General features: G+C 40.8%; 1 protein-coding gene across 5 annotated transcripts in view; it reads left to right on the top strand.

Annotated features, from left to right (window-relative positions):
• slc25a22a (solute carrier family 25 member 22a) overlaps positions 1 to 23,682 on the top strand; it is a 165,476-nt gene that overhangs the window by 1,805 nt on the left and 139,989 nt on the right. For 4 of the 5 annotated variants that reach the window (XM_068046031.1, XM_068046033.1, XM_068046032.1 and 1 more), the window contains one exon: positions 10,683 to 10,830. The exons of the other annotated variant lie outside the window; for it this stretch is intronic. The gene's annotated coding sequence lies outside the window, so the exon portion shown is untranslated. The remainder of the gene's footprint in view (positions 1 to 10,682; positions 10,831 to 23,682) is intronic. 5 annotated transcript variants of the gene reach the window in all.

A 23,682-nucleotide genomic window follows, 5' to 3' on the forward strand; every position in this document is an offset into this window, starting at 1 on the left:
TGCTGGGACTCTTGCTGTTTGTAGTGTACGTTAATGATTTAGACGTGAATATTGAAGGTATGATCAGTAAGTTTGCAGATGACATGAAAACTGGTGGTGTCGTATGTAGTGAGAAGGAAAGCCTTAGATTACAGGACGATATAGGTGGGCTGGTAAGATGGGCAGAGCATTGGCAAATGGAATTTAATCCTGAGGAGTGTGAGGTGATGCATTTTGGGAGAACCAACAAGGCAAGGGAATATACAATGGATGGTAGGACCCACAGAAGTACAGAGGGACCTTTGTGTACTTGTCCATAGATCGCTGAAGGCAGCAACACAGGTAGATAAGGTGGTTAGGAAAGTATATGGGATACTTGTCTTTATTAGCCAAGTCATAGAATATAAGAGCAGAGAGGTTATGATGGAGCTGTATAAAATGCTAGTTAGGCCACAGCTGGAGTATTGTGTACAGTTCTGGGCACCACACAATAGGAAGGATGTGATTGCACTGGAGAGGGTGCAGAAGAGATTCACCAGGATGTTGCCTGGGCTGGAGCATTTCAGCTATGAAGAGAGACTGAAAAGGCTGGAGTTGTTTTCCTTAGAGCAGAGAAGGCTGTGGGGGGACATGATTGAGGTATACAAAACTATGAGGGGCATTGATAGGTCAGATAGGAAGAAACTTTTTCCCTTAGCAGAGGGGTCAGTAACCAGGGGGCACAGATTTAAGCTAAGAGGCAGGAGGTTTAGAGGGGATTTGAGGAAAAAAAAATTCACTGAGGGTGGTTTGAATCTGGAACGTACTGCTTAAAGAGGTGGTAGAGGCAGGAACCCTCACGACATTTAAGAAGTATTTAGATGAGCGCTTGAAACGCCACAGCATACAAGGCTACGGGCCAAATGCTGGAAATTGGGTTTAGAATAGTTAGGTGCTTGATGGCTGGCACAGACACGATGGGCCGGTTTCTGTACTGTATAACTCTATGACTATGACTCTGAGACTGAAATTAAAAAAAAAGGGAGCAGTTCAGAAGAGCACTGATGGTATATTGATAATGACAAAAGAGATTGTGACTTGGAAGGAGAAAGCTTGGAGGTTGGAGATGAGAGAAGGTTAGCCTATTGGTAGACAAACCTTGCTTTTGTGTCTTGTGCCAGAGGTGTTCAAAAGGTTTCCCTAATATAGCGTACACCATTTTACATCTCCTTAACTTAAGAGCTTGAAGGATGTGATAGCTACAATTCTGTTGATATATGGCACTAATGTTTATCATTTTTAAAAATGAGACTTAATGTAAATGTCACCTTCATCTCTTACCCAAGGAAATGGGGGATGAAGGTTTTCATTAGCAGATATTGGGCATCTTCCCTGGGGACTTCCTTTTTTTGAGCTGCTTAACACTAAATTTGTAGATCATGTGATGTTATTGTACACAGTACAATATGTAAATGAAGGAAGAGTGCCTCTCTTTTCAAACTCCAACAATGTTTAATTGTGACATTGGATTTGCACTTCAATATGATCGTAATCCCTTCATTGCTCCTGACAACTAGAAAGAGAGTAGTGAATACCTAGAAGGGCTATAATCTCACTCGGGTTCAAAATCCAGTTTAAACCATTAGGGTAAAGATCACGCAGTTTATAACTGCCATTGAGCACAGATTAGATTCTAGTCTGAGCATCATTTTTAGGTACTTATTACAATTTTTAATTTTACCTCCATCTTTCCCCTCACGACGCTGCCCCCCCCCCCCCCCCCCCCCCCCCTTTTCCTGAAGACACTGCCTTTTGCTGGGATGCAGTTCCACATTTGCCACTTGCCCTCCAGTATCTCGTTCAGTTGGTCAATCTTATGTGAACGTATCGTATTGTTGGTTGACTATTTTAGCATAGAGGCCTTTGCAGCCAGTCTGGTTTTGTGCCCACCCAATGACTCCATCCCCAAGAGTTCACTGGATAGTAATCAGGAACTGACTTATCTCCACTTTAGCTGAGCCTGATTGGAATATCTGAACTGCTGCATTGCCTGAGATTGGCACAAAGCAAGAATCAACCTAGAAAGCTCATGGTCTCTGTGATTTAGTTCTCAATTTGCTTAGTGCATTTATGCAATAGACCATTTAGAAGCTTATTATTTGTTATATTGGGGAGTATACCATTGAATTGATGGGGTGATTTTATTTCATTGTGCTCCATTTAAATTACAATGGGTTCCACGGCAACCATCAATGGCTACTGCATACCATATCATTGATGTGTGATGACCTCCATTTTGACAAGATTAGCAAATGTGACAATCAGTGCAAAGTTATCACTTGGTTGGCAATGGGCCTATTTAACTCAAGATTCTTCAGGGAGCCTTACCACTGCCTACGAGAGAAGCATTTTTAAATTTAGAAATTGTTACTGTGGAGCCAGGATAAGCACAAATGCTTCCACGACTCCAGAGCACTTGCCATCAACTCACTCTCCTCCGATGCCATTCCACCTTTACCTCACAGGACTTGCCTTCAGGCTGCTGCAGCTGTGACAAGTGACCTGACATTCCACTTTACAAAATGAGATGCGACAGGCAGCAGCCTTTGACCTCGAGTATAGTGTAGCTGGTTGCAGAGCTAAGCTCCCTGTACCCAGCAATATCCCTTAACTCCAACCTCAGAAATGAATTGCTCTTCCAATGGTGATGCAATGCAGGCTGTGTGAGGTAAAATAAACCATCCTACCTCATTCATGTTCTCTGGGCTACACTTTTAGTCAGGAGCATATGCTAAGATATCTAGGCATGTGGTTGCTCCAAGCTAAGGAAGAAACCAGTGCAACCAGTATATGCTGCCACTTTTACCCAGCTATACAGACAACTCATTGTTGATGTCAGTCTATGAGGATGAGGAAGTTTGAGTTGATGTCACTTAGTATATAGGCAAGCTGTCTGGAGAAATGCTATATTCAACTATTTTGCTGGAGCTAACATCAATGGACAGAGAGAATGTGACTTTTCAATGATAAGGCCAGAATTAACAAGGATACTGATTTTTAAAATCTATTGTGCTGCTATGCCATCATGATGATTTTGTGCTTCACTAGTAGTTTAAGGATAGCATCAGTTTAAAATCAATTTTTGTCTGGAAAATAGAGAAGGAATTTTCATTCTGTCTTGGATAGAATCAAATTCAGGCTGTAGCAGGTTTATTGTTTGTATTTATGTCTGTCATGTGTGTATGTATGTATATATTCATAATCAAATAGATCATATATTCAAAAAAAACTCTCCAGTCACTAGTTATGAAAACAAATAACACAAAGATAGTACAGTTTATCGTTAGAGGTGGAGAAAGAAAGTAAGATTTTAATCTTCTCTAACTTTTTAAACATGCTGCTTTGGTAGTTGACAGCGTTTGATCTAGGTGTGTGAGATTGGGATAGAGAGTCATGGATTTATGGGACGTGAAGGAAGCAGTTCTTAACAAGGACTGGGGATGAGTGGGATAAAGGCTGACATTGTGCTGTAGGCAGCTGAGAGCGTAGCAGAGAAGCTGACGAGAGTGGGTTGCTAACCCTCATGCGAAAAAGGATTCAGGGTAAGAATGGCTGTGCAGGGGCAAGTGATGATTCTGCTATCTGGCTTCTCAAATTGAGGAGGAGAAATGGCAACGATGCCTGATAAAGCCTGATGACCTGGATGGTAGGGAGACAGCTGGTTTTTCTGTTTGTGATATATGATTTTGTGCATACAATAGCAGCTGTCCAACCTGATAATTGAACTGCCAATCTGGATAGTCACACTGATTTCACTCCGTTTTGCATTAGCTAGATTCTGCTGTATTTAATTTAAGATGAAAATTTATGTTCCTCTTTGAGTGGAAAAATGTTGGGGTTGTGTTTCACCGGAATGCTACATTTTCAATTAAGTACAAAAGCTGTTTTTATTGCAAGACATTTGAAAAAAATCCTTCTAAACAGGATTAAAAAAAAACTAAATTAGGCAAAAGAAAATAACACTGCACAATTGAGGCAGTGTTTGATTTGTAATATGATTTGGTCTCTATAGAGAGAGAATAAGCAGCCATTTTATCTGGAGTTGGTTTCCTTTTGTTGTGCAAAAAACTTTTTTTTTAAAAGAAAGAACTCTTCATTTAGAATGGCTGTCTGGCAAATATCCAGACCGCTGCTTCATAAAGTGATTTTTTTTTCTTTTAAAATAACTTGAATCGTGCTTCACATTCATCGATGTGCACACCTGTGAAGCATTTCCACATCTGCACTTTCATTACATAAGGATTTTTAATTTTCAGATGAAACAGTTACCCCATGTAAAGCTAAAACCAATACCATAACTGCAGTGGTGTTCATCTGTATACCTTTCCTCCATTCTGTTTCCTGAAGGCACAGCCTCTTGCTGGAGTGTGCTACCATAAAGCTAGGGGCAATCTCACCCAGACTTGTCCATATTTCATGTATGGCAGTGAGTAGTGGAATTGTGATTTACTGGGATGGTGATTGTGGGGACAGATTAAACACAATCCTAATTGTGTAGATTTATTTTCTTGTACTTTATTTCCTTTCATTTTGCTCAATTTTAGAAGTTATTTTGAAGGTGACAGGATAAATAAAAAAGCAGTTTTTATATATAATATATCTAATTAAAAAATGAATCATCAAGGGTCACTGGATACCATTCATGATGAAAATTCTGGCTGGTTTCCTCCCTGCCCCACCCACTCCCATTAAAGCCTGACTTGGCTATAAAATTAAAACCCGACCCAACCACAGCCAGCCCGGGCCCGAGTCCTTCAATTTTTTTTTCATGCCCGACCCGAAAATATCAAACACTGACCTGAAAATATCAAACATTGACCTGAAAATATCAAACATGTTATTAGTACAGAAAAAAAAATCGTATCAAAATGTAGATTAAAAAGAAAACAATACAAAATAAACCAGATCACAGCCAACCTGAACCTGACCTGAGCCTGAATGCTGGACACTGAATCTAGACCCAACCTGAACCCGACACGTAGTTGGATTTGGTCGGGTTCGGGTTGGGTAGCCAGGCTTTACCTCCCATAAGTTTAGGAATTTGATGGAGATTACAGTGCCACTATTACTTTCCTCCCTAGCTGAAATCTGCTAACTGGCATAGACTGATGATGGAAGCTAAACCTTCCTGGCATTGGCCAGCTACACAAAGGCACTGAACAGTTAAAGGGAACTTAAGCTTACAGATTTGTAAAAGCACTGATTCCACTTTTACAGAAACTTATACTCTTCAATCAGGTTTGTCCATTAAATAGTTGCACTCCAAAATAACTTCAAATAGTAAAGAACATTCCTAAATTATTTCACTGGTCAGATGTTCTCCTCTTCTCATTACAGTGTTCATAAACCTGCAAATTTCACATGCTCATTGTTCCATAAGAGTTGCAGAGCTAGAGAGCACTGCATAATTCACATTCATCTTTGAATAGCCTGCAGTGTTGAATCTTCCATTTTGGTGCCGAGCTGTTTCTGCACAGATTGGAGGATTAAGGGCTTAGTTCTGGACTGCCTGCTTCTATTTTTTTTTAATTCATTCATGGGATGTGGGCGTAGCTGGCTAGGCCAGCATTTATTGCCCATCCCTAATTGCCGTTGAGAAGGTGGTGGTGAGCTGCCTTCATGAACCGCTGCAGTCCATGTGAGGTAGGTACACCCACAGTGCTGTTAGGAAGGCAGTTTCAGGATTTTGACCCAGTGACAGTGAAGAAACGGCGATATAGTTCCTAGTAGGGATGGTGTGTGACTTGGAGGGGAATTTGAAGGTGGTGGTGTTCCCATGCATTTGCTGCCCTTGTCCTTCTAGGTGATAGAGGTTGCGGGTTTGGAAGGTGCTGCCAAAGGAGCTTTGGTGTGTTTCTGCAGTGCATCTTGTAGATGGTACACACTGCTAACACTGTGCATGGGTGGTGAAAGGAGTGAATGTTTGTAGATGGGGTGCCAATCAAGCGGGCTGCTTTATCCTGGATGGCGTCAAGCTTCTTGAGTGTTGATGGAGCTGCACCATCCAGGCAAGTGGAGAGTATTCCATCACACTCCTGACTTGTGACTTGTAGATTGTGGACAGGCTTTGGGGAGTCGGAAGGTGAGTTACTCGCTAAGGGATTCCTAGCCTCTGACCTGCTCTTGTAGCCACGGTATTTATATGGCTACTCCAGTTCAGTTTCTGGTCAATGGTAACCCCTAGGATATTGATAGTGGGGGATTTAGTGATGGTAATGCCATTGAATGTCAAGGGGAGATGGTTAGATTCTCTCTTGTTGGGGATGGTCATTGTCCGGCACTTGTGTGGCGTGAATGTTACTTTCTGCTTATCAGCCCAAGCCTGGATATTGTCCAGGTCTTGCTGCATTTCTACATGGACTGCTTCTGAGGAGTTGCGAATGGTGCTGAACATTGTGCAATTATCAGTAAACATCCCCCTTCTGACCTTATGATTGAAAGAAGGTCATTGTTGAAGTAGCTGAAGATGGTTGTACCTAGGACACTACCCTGCTGTGATGTCCTGGAGCTCAGATATTTGACCTCCAACAACCACAAACATCTTCCTTTGCGCTAGGTATGACACCAACCAGCAGAGAGCTTTCCCCCTGATTCCCATTGACTTCAGTTTTGCCAGGGCTCCTTGATGCCATACTCGGTCAAATGCTGCCTTGATGTTCAGGGCAGTCACCTAGGTCGATGCCGGGTGGTCCATCCGGTTTCATTCTGTTTTATTGACGGTTAGCAGTTAGATACAACTGAGTGGCTTGCTAGGCCATTTCACATGTAAGACAGACCAGGTAAGGACAGCAGATTTTCTTCCCTAAAGGACATTAGTGAACCAGATGGGTTTTTACAAGAATCGACAATGGTTTCATGGCCATCCTTAGACTAGCTTTTTTAAAAATTCCAGATTTATTAATTGAATTCAAATTCCACCTTCTGCTGCGGTGGGATTCGAACCCAGGTGCCCAGAGAAATACCCTGGGTCTTTGGGTTACTAGTCCAGTGACAATACCACTACGCCACCGCCTCCCCTAATTTACTGTTGAAAATGCATTTCCCTATTTGAGTCTAGTCTACGTAATATCATGTAAAATAAATATCGGGCTAAATTGTTTTGCTTCAAATTATATGTGAGGTTACTTGCATTCAGTGGAATTTTCATCGTTATTGCTGGAGTGAGCTGACAATGAGTCATGCTCCTCTGAAAAATTCAGGAGATGAATTCCACTTGAGATTTGTGATGTGGCACACAGACATAAGAAGGGCCCCCTATGTGATCTATTCCTGCTCCCTGACTTTATATAAGACTTGGAGTCTTTGGTTCATTGTCAGATGCGAGAAGGAAATTGTGAGACACATTGTTTGAAAGAGGGGAAGAGTAGGTGTCTTCATCAAGTACCCCTTCAGTCCCTGAGCTGTGTAGGGTGGAGTAGCCATACTCTTTGACTGTATGTTACTTTGACGACTTGAGGGTTGTCCCTGTCATGACCTGCAGATGAGTACTTTCTCAAAAGGAAGCTTTGCCCTTGCCTACTGTTGTGGGGAAAGCCATAAGGTGATGCTATTCTTTTTTGAGTTTCTCTTCTTCTGAACATATTAGCTAAGGAAAAAAGTAGCTCTTTTTGTATAACATCTGCCATCTCCTTAGTATGTCCCAAAGTGCTTCAAAACCAAGGAAATACTTTTGAAATGTACTCATTGTTGTAATAAATGTAAACACCGCAGCTAAATAGCACAAAGCAGACTCCCACGAACAGTAGTGAGATAGATGATGAAATAACCTGTTTTTTATTTAGTGATGTTGATTGTGGATAAGTATTGGCCAGGAGATGGGGGAAAACTCCTCTGTTGTTTATCGAAATATTGGCATAGGATCATCTTTATGTACTTGATCAGGAAGTTGGGGCTGCAGTTTAACATCTCATCTGAAAGATGGCACATCTAACAATGCTGCTCCTGCTCAGTAGCGCACTGACGTGTTTACCTACTTTATTATGGTATCGCTACACAGAGAGCATTGACCCTGCAACTTATTCAAGTGTTTATTATTCATGGATGTGCCTCGGCAGTGAGTGCCAGCAAGCCATCCGATGCTGGAGCATATCACAGGTGAACCCGATCCTGCCCCCGCTTGCGCTTCAGCAGAACCCTCTGTATATGGATTAGAAGCTGGACCTCTGGCTGATTTTTCCAGTATAAACTGGGTGGCCAACTGTAGTGTCCCCAGCTACTTTCCTGCTCAGATAATGTGGTAAGTCTGCTATTGTTAAATGGGGCGTTCGTTGTGTCAGTCACAAATTTTATGATTTCAACATCTCTGTGCTTATGTGTACATAATATATTGTACAATTTTTTAAGTTCGATTTAAATGTATGAAATTGAAAGATACAAATCTTTGAATTGGCTTTTTTCAAAAACATTTCAACTATAAAGTGCTGATTTCTGTCACATGCCTTTATTTCTGTTTACTTAAAAAGCCTAAGGGTCAAATGTTAGTTACATGGTCACAGCTTAGCATGGAACTTAATACCATAGACTGTAGATTAAGGGAATACGTGTAAGTTTTCTAAAACTATATAATCAGGTATTATAGTACGTACAGAGGCATTGCATCTGTAATTTAAATGAGTTGATGCTAGTACTTTTGAAGTCTTATAAGGGAAAGATTTCATGAGGTAGGCTTCTGAAGAAGCCTCCTGAGACAGAAGGCAAATGTAAACTGCAGCTCATCATAGTGTTGGGCGCTGTGGTTAGATTAACCTCTCCAGTGTTCACATTGCTGGTCCACATTGAACCGCTCCCAACTGAGAATGGAGAACTTGATGGCCAGAAACTTAAAGTTATGACTGCAACTTTACAATGATGTACATTGTTTGTTTGTTTGTTTGTTTATTATCAGCATTATCATTGGTGCTATCCAACTGGCTCCCAGTGTAAACAGGTTAATTCATTTCAACTGCATCCTCGTCACTGTAGAAATGTTTCTGTTGACAGTAGTTTGTAATGTAAGCATGCCAGAAGATGCTTCCTTTTTCCCCCGTTGGGTTCAATGCAGTTTTACTGAATTCTGGTAAAATGACTGAAGATCAATGGATCTATATTCAAAACATGGCCATTATTATACAACCTGGAATTTCAGTCACTCTGTCTCATAGGACATTTTCCTCCAAATATAGGAATACAGTTTATAAACTAAAAGATGGATTACTCTCATGAGTAAGGATCAGCACCTCAAATGCAGCATTTGGATGGTTGAGTGTAGATCTTTGATTGGAGCATGATGCAGACCCTGCCTCAGTTCTGGCAGATACTGTTCTCAAACCCAAGGCTGCAGTATAACCATGCCATACTATTGCTCTGCAGCTTGATTCTATAGCACCTTTTAGTTGGTGCAAATTCTTATTTGTTGAAATGGTGTTTCCTCAATAAGGGTATAATATTTAAAATGAATGCAAGATTGGCTGTAGGCCAAGCTCCAAATATTGCTGTGATCCTGCAGTGTCTGATCCTCCAGCTCAGATACTTTCATTGTAACCTGTTGTTTCAGATGGGCTGACATTCTAAAATGAAACTGCACCATAGGATATTATTAAATCTTTACATCCTTAAACTACAAGATTGCCAGCCATCATATCAGTATAGTTTAGTTACATTGCAGTTGTGACACATTGATTTGTGTTCTTATACCTTGTTTTTTTTTCCACAATTGTAATTTTCAACCCATTATCTTTCAGCTGATGTATCAGTGTCTTTTAGTTACATGCTTGAATGAGCACAATGGAAACTGGTACAAGTGTAGCCCTTTAAAATGAGATCTCGTTTATAACAGTGTACAATATTAGCAGCAGACTGCATGTTAATTAACAAAATGCAGCAAGAGGAGAAAGCAGCAAGTTGAATTAACAGTTTAATGATGTAAAGCTATGATGCTCACTAACATTCAATGAGCATGACGCAAAAAAGTGTCTTGCTCGTCGGCTGTTTTCGGGCATGCTACGACATGTTTTACTGTACCTAAGAGTGATGGCAAATGGGATTGTACTGGCTATTCCCTGCACAGTGAACTTCTTATTTCACTGTGGGAATTTGGCAAGTGGAGAATGGGCACTTTCCCACACCAGTGGGAAATAACATGGGATCAATGAGAATTCCGTTAAATATACTCCTATTTTTGCCTGCCTAACAATAGTTACTGCACTCCAAAATGAATTTATGTGAGATGCTTTCACACATTTCAATGACTCAATGATAATGTGCCATCTAATTGGTAGTTTCTTTAAAATTTTAATCGAGCCCTTAAATTTACTATTGGAACCCCTAATCATGCTGCTTCCCAATTGCTTTGCTGCCTTTTACTGGAAAGCAAAAATGAGAAGTAATAGCATTAAAGTTAAACTTGATCAACATCCCTCAACTGGGAAGCTTGTGATTGGAGTCCTGTAGACAGTAAGTCTGATAAGACCAATAGCTTCCAGACTGAACTTATGAATAATAATTTTATGGAGTAATTCCAAGACCCCCTAAATACAAAGAAGGTACTGAATTCACTGTGTCTTCAGACTCCAAAATAATTTTAACTGAAAGATTGACTCCTGAATTGGAGTAAACCTTTTATACAATTAAGATGAGCGCCATCAATGCAGAGCAAGCTTTTTAAACTTCAATATTTCCTTTTTTAGTGCTGGGAAAGAGCAGACTGTTCCTCGGTTCCTCACCAATCTTTGCCATCAAAATATGGATTTAATGTAGAGTGGAGTTTGGCTGACTGGAGAATGTTGCAGATCCCAACTGTAAAACTCAGCTGCTGACTCTGAATCATTTTAGCAGGTACTGTTCTCAAACCTAAAAGTGCAGTATAACTATGCCATTTGTTGCTTTCTAGTTTGGTTCTAGTTCACCTGGAACTGAGGCAGTACTAATTGATCTATCTGGCTTAGAGACACCTTCCCATGTTCAGTGGCTTCAGTTGCTCCCATAAATCGTCTGAGAGTCTTACTTTTATGGCAGTTGACTCACTGTCCTGTATCCCCTTGTAATGTACTGGGAACTTGGAATCTGGGCCAGGTAGCTAGTGTCTTTCACTTGTGTTTTTCTTTTTAATTTCTTCAGAAGCAGATCAAGTTAACCTTGGGCGGCGCAGTGGTTAGCACTGCAGCCTCACAGCTCCAGCGACCCGGGTTCAATTCTGGGTACTGCCTGTGTGGAGTTTGCAAGTTCTCCCTGTGTCTGCGTGGGTTTTCTCCAGGTGCTCCGGTTTCCTCCCACAAGCCAAAAGACTTGCAGGTTGGTAGGTAAATTGGTCATTATAAATTGCCCCTAGTATAGGTAGGTGGTCGGGAAATATAGGGACAGGTGGGGATGTGGTAGGAATATGGGATTAGTGTAGGATTAGTATAAATGGGTGGTTGATGATCGGCACAGACTCGGTGGGCCGAAGGGCCTGTTTCAGTGCTGTATCTCTTTAAAAAAAAACAAACCTGAAATGGAAACAGAAAATGCTGCAAATACTAAGGTCTGGCAGCATTTGTGGAGAGGGAAACAGAGTTAACCAGGTCAATGAAAGGTGAGTTCTGACAAAAGGACTTGAAATGTCAACTGTTTCTGTCTCCACAGTTGCTGCATGACCTGTTGAATAGTTCCAGCAGTTTCTGTTTATATTTCAGGTTTCCAGCATCCTCACTGTTTTGCTTCAAGTTAACCGGAGATGAGATGAAGCTTAATGTTGAACTATTGAGTGGCTTTAGTCCATAGTATGGGGAGCTATCAGAGCAATGGTTATGATCAGTCATTTAGTTCAATCATGATGTCATAAGAATAATGAACAAGCTGCACTTTTTAGTTTCATTTAGGTTGTCATCCTTGACTTTAACTCCTCTGCATTTTGTCCTATAGCCCCCCTCTCTCTCGTCTCTCTGCAGATTCCTGTCTTTTTGCAGCCTTGTAGCACTTTGCTAGCTGACTGCCTATTTCATTTCTGTATTCAGGTTTAAAAATTCTCCTTCTGTGAGAAAAAGCCTGTCCCTCTCCAATTCACCTCATAGAACAACAAGATCAAAAGCTTTTCCAATGCAATGATAGGTATTTTTCTGATTAATGAATCTCTAATTGTTTAGTCACTGGGGAAAACAACTTCACATTACCCACCTTTTATCTGATTTCAGATTTGAATCCCATTGGCACTGTCCTGAGGAACTGACCTATTTTAAAAAAAAATGAACTTTAGCTTAAAACGTATTTTAAAGTTACTCCAATCTAATTCCTTTGAGAATATGTGGGGCAAATGATGGTAGAGTCTTAGAATATGGCCTTGTAGGATGTAGTTTTAAAATCATTATAGAGTGAACATTTCCATTAAGAGAACTTTCACAGGTGAGTAGTTCAGTAAATAAACAATTATGTCAAAATGTGAAAGGATTCTGAGATGGTTCATAGCTCTTTATGCTGAACAATGGCAAATAAACTCTGAATTTCATTATAGACAGATAACAATCTCACCATAACCAAGTAACTATTCCATTTTCTCTCTGCGTGAAGAAACTAGGTCAATTTTTCTCTGTAAACATGCTCCTCTATATATCCAAGTTCACTTAACTGTGCTTTGCTCACTCTCCTATACCAGCTTATTTCAAAGAGAAAAATCGGACTTGAAATCATATGAACCATCTGAGAGTCCTTTCACATTTTGCCATAACTATTTATTTACTGAATTACTTCTCTTTGAAAGTTTTTTTAATGGAAATGTTCACTCTATAATTTTAAAACGACACCCTGCAAGGCCATATTTTAAGATTCTACAATCATTTGCGCCCCAAGTGCGGGTATCCTGATATATCATTTTGCTTTAGGGCCTACATTCTGACTGCCTCAATGTAGCAGCCACCAAGCCATCACCTGTTTTTAAAAAAAAAATGTATTTCAATACACAACCTCTCAGATTTGCCTTTAAAGTTGTGGCCACAGTCACTATTTTGGCGATACTTCTCATTCCTACAGCATCTTTCCACATTCTTCCTGTGTCTTCCCTTTTCCAACTGCTATCTACCTTTGATATTTTTTTTTTCCTCTTTCTCTTTGTGCCAAAGATGTTCTTGACCAGTGACTGACACGTTGCCTGTTCTTTCCTGCTAGTATCAAATGTTGAATATATTAGTTGCAAAGTCAGTCCTTCCCTCTGCCACATCAAACCTTTTATTAATTCATGCTATATCTGCTTCCAGTGCAGTGTATTTTGTACAGGACTGGAATATGATAGTCTAATTAGTATTCTGTTTTTGAAAAACATCCCACAATCTATGAAGCAAGTCACATAAACACCTTTGTAAAGTGGTACTTTAAACGCATAGGAATGTACAACATCTGAGCTGAATACTTGGTAGTGGGTTGGGAGTTTGATTGTCACATTATTGTTTCTCGTACCATTGCCCGTCACCCTCAGTTGTTTGGACATCAGCGTTGCACAATTACACCCTGCTGGGCCTGTGAGGCAAAGAATCTATTGGGTGCATTTGTGATCTGCAATTTGATACATTTCCCAATGTCACTTTGGTGTTTAATCATGAACCACATTATCCCCCACAATTTTATGTCCCGCTTTTCTGACAAAGATGACTCGTGCTCGGTATATTCTCTCAGTTGGCCATTTTGCTTATGCAAGTTTTCCAATTCTCATATACAAATTCCTCCTTGGTGTTAAAGCACCCACGTGTGCACCCTCCTCCCAGCTTGCAACCTCTCCAATCTTGACTCTGGTCTATTAAGTGTGGCACCTGCCTTTTTCCTACCCCAATTCCACTATTGGTGGTTTTTTAAATTCATTCATGGGATGTGGGTGTCACTGGCTCGGCCAGCATTTATTGGCCATCCCTAATTGCCCTTGAACTGAGTGGCATTTAAGAGTCAGCCACACTGCTGTGGATCTGGAGTCACATATAGGCCAGACCAGGTAAGGATAACAGATTTCACAGGACATTAGTGAACCAGATGGGTTTTTACAACAATTAGTGGATTCATGGTCACCATTAGACTAGCTTTTAAATTCCTGATTTATTAATTGAATTCAAATTTCACCACCTGCTGTGGTGGGATTTGAACCCATGTCCCCAAAGCACTAGCCTGGGCCCTCTTGAACTAGTAGTCCACTACACCACCGCCTCCCCCGAGGTTAGCTGGAACCTTCATTCAGTCTGCTTTTGTACTTTTAGAACTCTGTTTCTAGACTCTTCCTCTAAGTTTATGAAACCTCGCCTCTCAATTTAACCCTTTAATTGCCAGTATCATTCTGGTGAATCTGCACTGTACCTATTTCAAAGCCAGTACATCTTTCCTGAGGTTCGATGCCCAAAACTCAGTGCAGTACTGTAGATGGGTTCTGATCAAGATTTCTTTTCTACGACTGAAACATCACTTCCTCTTTTTTTTATTCCAGTCCCCTTGAGATAAAGGCCAATATTCCATTACCCATTTTTGATTATTTTTTGTACCTATGCACTAACTTTAAGTGATTTATGCACATGGACACCTAAATCCCTTTGCTTCACAGTCCCTGGTCTATTGCTATTTGGAATTCTTTGATCCAAAATGGAAGATCTCACGCTTGCATTGAATCTTATCGATCACAGTTTGCCCACTCACCTATCTGTCCCTTTGCAACTTCCTGATCTTATCTTCACACTTACTGTGTCTCCTAACTAGGTGTAATTTGCAAACTTGGATATACAACTCTTGATTGCTTCATCCAAATCATTGATAAATGTAAAGCTGAGGCCCCAGTAGTGTTGCCTGTTGCCAGTCAGAGTGCATTCCCTTCATCCTTATCGTGTGTCTCCTACCTCCCAGCTCATTATTAACCTGTGCCACAAAGTTACTTCCAATTCTGTGTGCTTTTTTTTTTACATAGAATATGCAGCACTGAAATGGGCCATTTGAACCTACTAGTTGGTTCTGGTGTTCATATTCCAAACGAGTCTCCTCCCATTGCATTTACTCATCTCAGCCTTTCAGCATATCTTTCTATTCCCTTTCCTCTCAAATGTTTTGGTTCGCTTGATATTTTATCCTCTTCCTCTACTGTGACAGTGTTCGTTTCGCAAGTCTACCATTTCCTTATTGGCCATTATAGTCTTACCTGCATCTATCTTTAATTTGCCCACATTCCCCAACTTGCTCATGTGCCCCGATGGTGCTTTTCTCACGCTTTTTAGACATATCACCCTTTTATTTCATTGTCCTCTGTACAACACTATACAGGCAATATGTTCTTATTTTTCATCGCTCCTATATTTATAACTGGTGTTTTATTACCACCAAAAGCTTTTATTTTACTGGCATATTTATATTCATCACTTTTTGTACTCTGACCTTTGCTCTTGTCCATTTTTTATTTTTATGTTAATATTTCCACCATTTCCTCGCCCCCCCCACCCCCCCAATTAATGGTATAAAGTCTGATTTGTACTATGAAGCACCTTGGGATGTTTCACAATGTTAAAGGTAGTATATAGATGTAATAAAAACAAGAAATGCTGGTAATACTCAGCAGGTCTGGCAGCATCTGTGGAGAGAGAAGCCGAGTTAACATTTGAGGTCAGTGACCCTTCATCAGAACTAGCAAATATTAGAAATGTAAAATGTTTTAAGCAAGTAAAGCTGGGGTGGGGCAAAAGATAACAAAAGAGAAGGTGTTGATAGGACAAGGTCACAGATATATAGATGTAGATTGTTGTCAGCGACCTATTTAATCATGTGAGTGATCATAGCTGAATCTGACCATGTGCTGGCTAGATGTTCAAGCATGTACTTTTCAATATGCCGGATTGTGATCAGTAGCATGATCCTTCATCAGTTTTTCCTCTGTCTAGAACAGTAGCTGTATGATCAACTAACTCAGAACAGGTTTGGGAGCAAACACAAGACCTTGTTCTGTATGCTCAGTTACATGCTGGACAGCGCACTTACCCATTGAGCCATTAGGGAGGCTAATAAAGAGTTCCTTAAATGTCGTTATCAGCCTGGTGATTTTGTCAAGATATTTGTGCTGTTTCGAGGCACTTGAAGTTTTTGTAAAGTAAATGAAGTATGAAAGTGTGGCATTATAATGTTAGTAAATGGTTTCAGTTAATTTCACCTTTTGGAAGTTTGGGAAACAAATTGGAGATGCACATTTAGACTGGTCCTCCCTTCTGTTTGTCAAGGTCACTGGAATCTTTTAACATCTTGGTTCCTTCTGAAGGACTAACTCCTATGTTGTGATTCCTTTGTGTTGTTCTCTCTGTGATACTTCATTTAGTCAATCTATCAGCCTAGACAGAAGGTCGCCACTTGACTGGAGAGATGGCTGATCACAGCCAGACCTGATGGTGCCTTCACCTGTTATCTACATGGATGCAGTTTAGGAACAGGAATAGACCATTGAGCCCCTTGAGTCTGTTTGTCTATTCAATGAGCTTGTGCTCATCTGCACCTCAAATCCACTTGACTAATTTTTCTTCATATGCCTTAATACTGTTATGATCCCCATGGAGACCACCAACAAATGAAAAGAATCGAATCCACTGATTGATGCCAAATTTAGGAAACCAAACCAAATGGGCAAGATTTCACTTTTATAAATTTTACTTCCAACACTCAAACTAAAACCAACATAAATTAAATATGAAGCAACAGACAGCTCATGGGTCTCTAAATTGACGTTCCAGTCACCAATCAGAAATGACATTAATGGAGGAAGCCACAATGCATTCCAATTGTCCTTTGCCTGATGATTTAATACAGGCGCTATCTTGGCTAATTTGCATGCGTTAATGCCTCTGGAAAAATGGTGGACAGAGAAAAGCATTAAATGTCAAATGTTTAATATGCTAATGGTCACTCCTTGGTTCATTACTCATCCAAAAATTATATGAAATTCTTAACAGATTTGAAGCCCAGCAAAAGATAACTGTTTAATATTTACAATCTCACTCATACTTTTAATGCTTAATTCTGTTAATGTTCTGTGCAGATCAAGAAAGTACAAAAATGTTGTGTTAAGTGTACTGATACCGTTAGGAGAACTGACTTAGTGGATGGGCAGTGTGAGGATGCAGGCTAAAGTGTCCCAGGTCAGCTAGTTGCCCAGCTGATGTGACTGTACAATATTGGCTTCAGTAACTTCAGACTAGCCTCGCCTGTTGATATCAGTGTTTACTGTTTGAAATTATGTTACTGCAATCATAATTCACTGCACCTGTGCTTTTCTTCAAAGAACGATGGTGGTTGCCATCATTTTTAGAGGGCTTTGAAGATTTCCTCCATTCCTTATGTCAGTTGTGTGCATTAGATGTGTGTTTTAAACAGGAACTGCAAAAGGTCTGTTCACAGGAAGCAAATGTGCAGCACCCTTGAATTTGTTTTTTCCCAAAACCACTTAGAATGTTATTTCCTGCTATCTCCCTTCCTGCCTTCAGAAGCAGTCCCCAAAAATTAATCTGGTTAACTGTGCCTTCAGTCTCCTGCCTTCCCCATGTTGTTTTACATGTGGAACACTGCATAAAGTGCAACGATGGAATCCTAAGTGATCCATGGCCCAGTGTGGATCCAGAAATCGCGAATGGTTGATGCTGTAATTTGTGTGTGTTTTTTTTTTCATCAATCCAACCATGGCTGTTTTGCCTTTTTATTTGAATGCCTCCTCCATAGTGATGCCATCTGCTGATTGTTCTGCTCAATCTGCAGCTGATGGCTTATTCCACGTGCCTATGTCTCACCAGCCCCAATTTTTTTTAAAAAACAATTTCAGGGTTTATCTTGGGGAGAAAACAAATTACCCCCTCATCAAGAAATTCACAACCAACAAAATTCAAGATCAAGACTTACCGGATAGAATTATCGAATGGTTACAGCATAGAAGGAGGCCATTTGGCCCATGATGTTCATGCTGGCTCTCTGCAAGAGCAACTCAGCTAGACCCACTCCCCTGCCTTTTCCTTGTAGCCCTGCAAATATTTTCTCTTTGGATAATCATGCAATTCCCTTTTGAATCTGCCTCCACCACATTCTTAGGCAGTGCTTTCCACAACCTAACCACTCATTGCATAAAAAAGTTTTTCCTCATGTCGCCTCTGATTCTTTTGCCAATCACTAATTTGGTGTCCTCTGGTTCTCGATCCCTCCATGAATTGTAAGTTTCTCCCAATGTACCCTTACAACCGATCGCTCAATTCAAAGCCCCCAATCAAAATATACGATTCTGATTGTGGTGGGAGAAATGCACTGTTAATTCAATCCCATCTCTCCACAGATCGCCTAACATATCATTTTTAAACTTTCCAAATTAAAGAAAGACCCAGCCAAATTGTGTCATCTATTAACCCCCAAATGAGGCTAACCAAACCAGGTGTCTTTAAATCAACAAATAAACTGCTTAATTAGAAAAACTAAATTCTTAAACAACACTAAGGTATAAACAACATTTAAAATAGAAAAAAATAGAGTCCTTGCAGCTTTGTGCTCCTGCCGGATGTGGAACAGTCCAAGGTTGCTTGAAGTCCTCTCGGCCGTCCGATGGGGAAAAAAGGTTCTTCAACAGCAGAACAGTCCGTAGTCTAATTCAGAAGTTGAAATTGTTGCTCCTTCTCCAGCGATGAACTTCAACAATTAACAACTTGCAAACAATTTTTAATGAATCAATTTGGCTTTAGAATTTTTGAGGGATAAAAGATTGTCACAGTCGAACTTCCCTTCCTTCAGTTTGAATTATCAGAGATCTCTGTTTTGGCTTGACATTTTTGAATTTTGAGAGAGAATAATAAATAAACAGACTCAATTCTCTTCCTTCAGTTTAACTGGTCTGAGAGCTTTCCTTTCAGGTGCTAACACACAGCTGTCTGTGTTTCAAACTGTGTCTCAAAAGCCAGCTTTTCAATTAGTTTCAAATGTCATTCGGCAACAGTGTGTCTCTCGATGATCAGTCCGAATGGCTGTATCCCAGGCAATGAGAATGCTCTCTTTGAATCAGTTTCTGGCTTGCTGTCTTAAAGCAGTACGGCTCCCTTTCCAGCCTTAAAGGCACACTGCATTGTTTCCGAAAAAAAAAACTACAGGATCATAACCATACTCTGTCCAGACCCCTCATCATTTTGACCACCTCTGTAAATCTCCTCTCAACCTTCTCTCAGAACCCCAAGTTCTCCAGTCTATCCTAACTGAAGTTCCTCATCCCTGGAACCATTCTCGTAAATAATTTCTGCATCCTCATGCCTTCACATCTTTCCAAAAGTGTGGTGCCCAGAATTGGACACAATACTCCCGTTGAGGCCCAACCAATGTTTTACAAAGGTTCACCTTTTGTACTTTATGCCTCTATTTATTAAGCCCAGGATTCTTATATGCCTTATTAAACACTTGCTCAACCTGCCCTACCAACTTCAATGATTTGTGCACGTATACCCCTAGGTGCCTCTGCTCCTGCACCCCATTTGGAATTGTAGGGTATTACTGCTACTTTAGCTCATGTTGGTGGTCCATAAGCTAAGTAGGCTTTTCAGAGTGAACAGGATAGGGATTCACATGATGCAGGTAACTTTAGGAGTGCAAATATGTATTTTAGCCAAAATTATTTACTTTTTATTGTTTTCTTACATAATAAGTCACTTGTGCCTTGTAAATGGTGGACAGGCTTTGGGGAATCAGGAGGTGGATTACGCACCACAGAATTACCAGCCTCTGACCTGCTCTTCTAGTCGCAGTGTTTATATGGCTGGTCCAGTTCAGTTTCTGGTCAATGGTAATCACCAGGATGTTGATAGTGGGGTATTCAGTGATGGTAATGCCACTGAATGTCAAGGGGCGATGGTTATATTCTTTCTTATTGGAGATGGTCATTGCCTGACACTTGTGTGCGTGAATGTTACTTGCCACTTATCAACCCAAGCCTGAATGTAGTCCAGGTCTTGCTGCATATGGACACGGACTGCTTCAGTATCTGAGAAGTTGCGAATGGTACTGAACATTGTACAATCAGCAGCAAAGATCCCCCACTTCTGACCTTATGATAGAGGGAAGGTCATTGATGGAGCAGTGAACATGGTCGGGCCAAGGGCACTACCCTGTAGTGATGTCCTGGGACTGAGATGATTGGCCTCCAACAACCAATTTACATTGCTGGATTGTAAGAAACTGAACACCAAGAATTTTATTAAGATTACCAGTACCTCTCAGTACTTCCCTCATCAGGCTGTACACAGCTGGACGTAACTCTTAAAAATTCCACAGGACACTTGCTGATGTATGAAGTATGGGTCGATTTTTCTTTTTACCAGTCTGTTGCGAAGTACAATGGGTTATACTATCTTTCAACTCTTGAACTGGCATTCACTTACAGTTCAGATTCTTGGGATGACGCGTGTTCTTTTCTGTCAGCCAGAAAGATCCAATGTAAATGTGTTTGGACAGTCTCAACCCGGTTCTGATTGTTGTGAAAATTGCCCAAAGCCTGGTACCAATGGTTGGTCCCACTCGGAGAAACGGTAAGGTTGGTTGATGTGGAAAGTAGAAATGCCACACCAGCACGGTTAATCAAGCCTTTCATGAGGTTGGGACTGAAGTACCTTGTTGGGGGAGAGCAGAGGGAGCCTGCTCTATATTGGGCAATGATGTGTTTGAGCTGAGAGATCTTGGTGTTGACACTAAGGATTGATTTTTAACTCCCATGCAGCAAAGTGAGCAGCATTTCCAACCAGGAGTGGCAGCAGGCAAGCTCAGCCCAGTCTGGTGGCCAGGCCTCAATTACATTACTGGTGGCCTGGCCATTAAATTTGGGCAGCAGGAGAGCAACCCCTGGGATCCAGGGGCTTGTTACCCCAACACAAGAAGGGGAATCCCATGGGGGGGAGGGGAAGGGCGAGGAAGGCCATGGCAGGGGAGACCTAAGGATTTTTTGTGAGGTTCGTAGACTACACTAAAAGTGTAGCTCCTGCTACTGTTGCACCACCACTGCTGCTGCAGTTGGCCCACGAGGAAACTTTTTTGTAAAAAAAAAGGTGTGTTTTTGTGGTCTTGGCTGTTCCTATCAGGTTTTGCCGGGTGGGGAAGCCACCACTGCTACCCTGCTCAGGCCTCTGATTAAAATGGCACATTGGATTTCGGTGATGGCATCTGCTTATGTGGGTGCTGTTCGGTGCGAGAAAGGAGCGGATAAGTCCCCTGCTCCGTTTTAATTACCCCACTGCCTGGGTAGTGTCAGATACGGGGAGTTAAAAGCAAACACAATTCAACAGTAACACCTTGTACAGTTTAATTTCTTAAAGCTCCCTTGATTCTTCACGGTCATAGTGCATCCTTCCAACCAACGTTGAGTGTAGACTTCTTAAGCGTACATGCCCAAGACCAAATCTACCTGCTTCTTTTCAGTGTGTAACAAGGGTAATATTCTGTAACACTGATCTGTATTCTGTCTCTTCCCAACACCCCACTCCCTCCATTGCAGATGTTAATCCATTAACTTTTTGTTTACTGCTCGTCTAAGTAGTTTACTAAGTAAGTCTTCAAGTATTTGCTAGCTCTATTACTACAAATACTGTGTGCTGTCTCTGAACAGATCTGCAGAAACTTAGCAAGGGTCAGTGTGCCTTTCTTAATGCAAAGTTAGCATAATGTATATCAGTGCTAAATATTGTGGCTGTCATTACATAATAGATATTGTTAAAATAAAGAACAGCAAAGAAAACATTTGGGTGTGTAACTTGACCAAATATTTAAAGTGTTACATCAGAAGGCAGCAGTTACAAAGACAAATGGTAGAGTGCAGTCTGTGGGAGAGCTTTTAACTCTGGAATCATGGTAAGAGGCTGTTGATTGCCTGGATATCCTACTTGTAAAGTGACTGAAGCAGCTAAAAGGACTAAAAATAAATTACTCACCGTGGTGACAGGTCTTAAACCAAAGAGGCAGAGGAGCTAAATCTGACTCCTTCAAAGACATTGTAGGTAGATCAGTATGTGATTTAATACTGAGGCCAGGAAAGTCCCAGCTTTGGTTCCTGTTTTGTCCTGAGTTAGTTGGGCTGAGCTGAAATGGAGATGTTTCGGTTAGTCTAGGTAAGGGCTGCTGCAAAATGGCAATGTAATAATGACCAAATAAACTATTTTAGTGATATTCATTGAAGTATAAATATCACCCTAAGGAAAGTGAACTAATTGGGATAAACTAATTGAAATTTAGTTTCTTTTGTATTATATTATCTTAAATTTTTTTTGTTTGTTCTGTTGTCCCAGAACCATGGAGATCAGAAATCCAATTTCTACATCAGTGGTGTAAAAGTAAATGCCACGCTACACAGGCTGCTCTTCAGTTCCACTGAACTGGATATTTGCAGACATATTTTCAGGTTATGCTTTGAAAGGTCATTTAGTGAGAACAGTTCCACTGTTAGTGAAACTTGCGTTATCAGTAATGCATCCATTGTTTATGCATCCTGTCTATTCCTGCCAGCCAATTGATTGTGACTAAATTTTCACTCCCTCTGCCTTTAGACTGTTGGATTGGTTATCTGTGATCAGATTTTCCCTCTGCTATGTTCAATCGAAGTGCCTTTAGGACCTCTCATCTTTCAAGTGTTTAATTGGTGCTGGAAAGTATCTGATGTTGCAAAATGGAAGGCCTTGTGATAAATAAGTGCAGAGGTACTGCCTTGGTCATTTAGTGTTTCACAGTTATGCCTTTGGGAATTTCAGTCTATTTGACCTGGGAAATTTGCAGTCCAACAAAGGTCCTAAATTGGTGAATTTTCAGTCAACTCATTGAGCAGTGTTAGTACAGGCCATATGCAAGCAGCCTGGACTTGTCATTTTGCCTTATTAATGGTGTATAATGATACATAGGAACATAGGAGCAGGAGTAGGCCATTCAGTCCATTGAGCCTGCTCCACCATTCCATTAGGTCATGATCATCCACTGATCATCTACCTCAATACCACTTTCCCACGCTATCCCCATATCCTTTGAAGTCATTAGAACCCAACTTTCTGTCCTTAGAACCATAGAAAAATTACAGCACAGAAGGAGGCTATTCAGTCCATCTTGTCTGCGCTGGCTGATTAAAACTAGCCACCCAATCGAATCCCACCTTCCAGTTCCTGGTCCGTAGCCTTGCAGGCTACAGCACTTCAGGTGCACATCCACTTACCTTTTAAATGAGTTGAGGGTTTCAGCTTCCACCACTGTTCCTGGCAGTGAATTCCAGACACCCACCACCCTCTGGATCACACCTCATTCTTTGAGGAAACTAAGCCTGTATTCCCTCAATCTCTCTGCATAAGACAATCCCACCATTCCAGGGATTAGTTTGGTGAATCTCCCTCTATGGCAAATATATCCTTCCTTCTGCAATATGTAATCTGCTTAATCAATGAAAAGCAGTTTCTGTGTTATACTTTTTCTTTCCCAAGTCTCCGTTTTCCTCATTTGTCCTTAAAAAAAAATTAGAAAAACAGCCTCCCTTTACGCTTTGTTTACAAGTTAAAGTATGCATGAGTGAGTGAGTGAAAGTGCATGTGCGTCTGTTTGTAGATTTGATGTGCTAGTACTTAGCTTTTAATCCCTTGTGAGCCAATTTCCTTTTCCTTTCCCAGTATTTAATGATGGGGCCTAAAGGCAGGCTGTGAGACATCCAACTCCAGATTAGTCTGCTGTTCTTGCAAAATG

The sequence above is a fragment of the Heterodontus francisci genome, chromosome 14, assembly GCF_036365525.1.
Source record: "Heterodontus francisci isolate sHetFra1 chromosome 14, sHetFra1.hap1, whole genome shotgun sequence".
Taxonomy (NCBI): Eukaryota; Metazoa; Chordata; class Chondrichthyes; order Heterodontiformes; family Heterodontidae; genus Heterodontus; species Heterodontus francisci.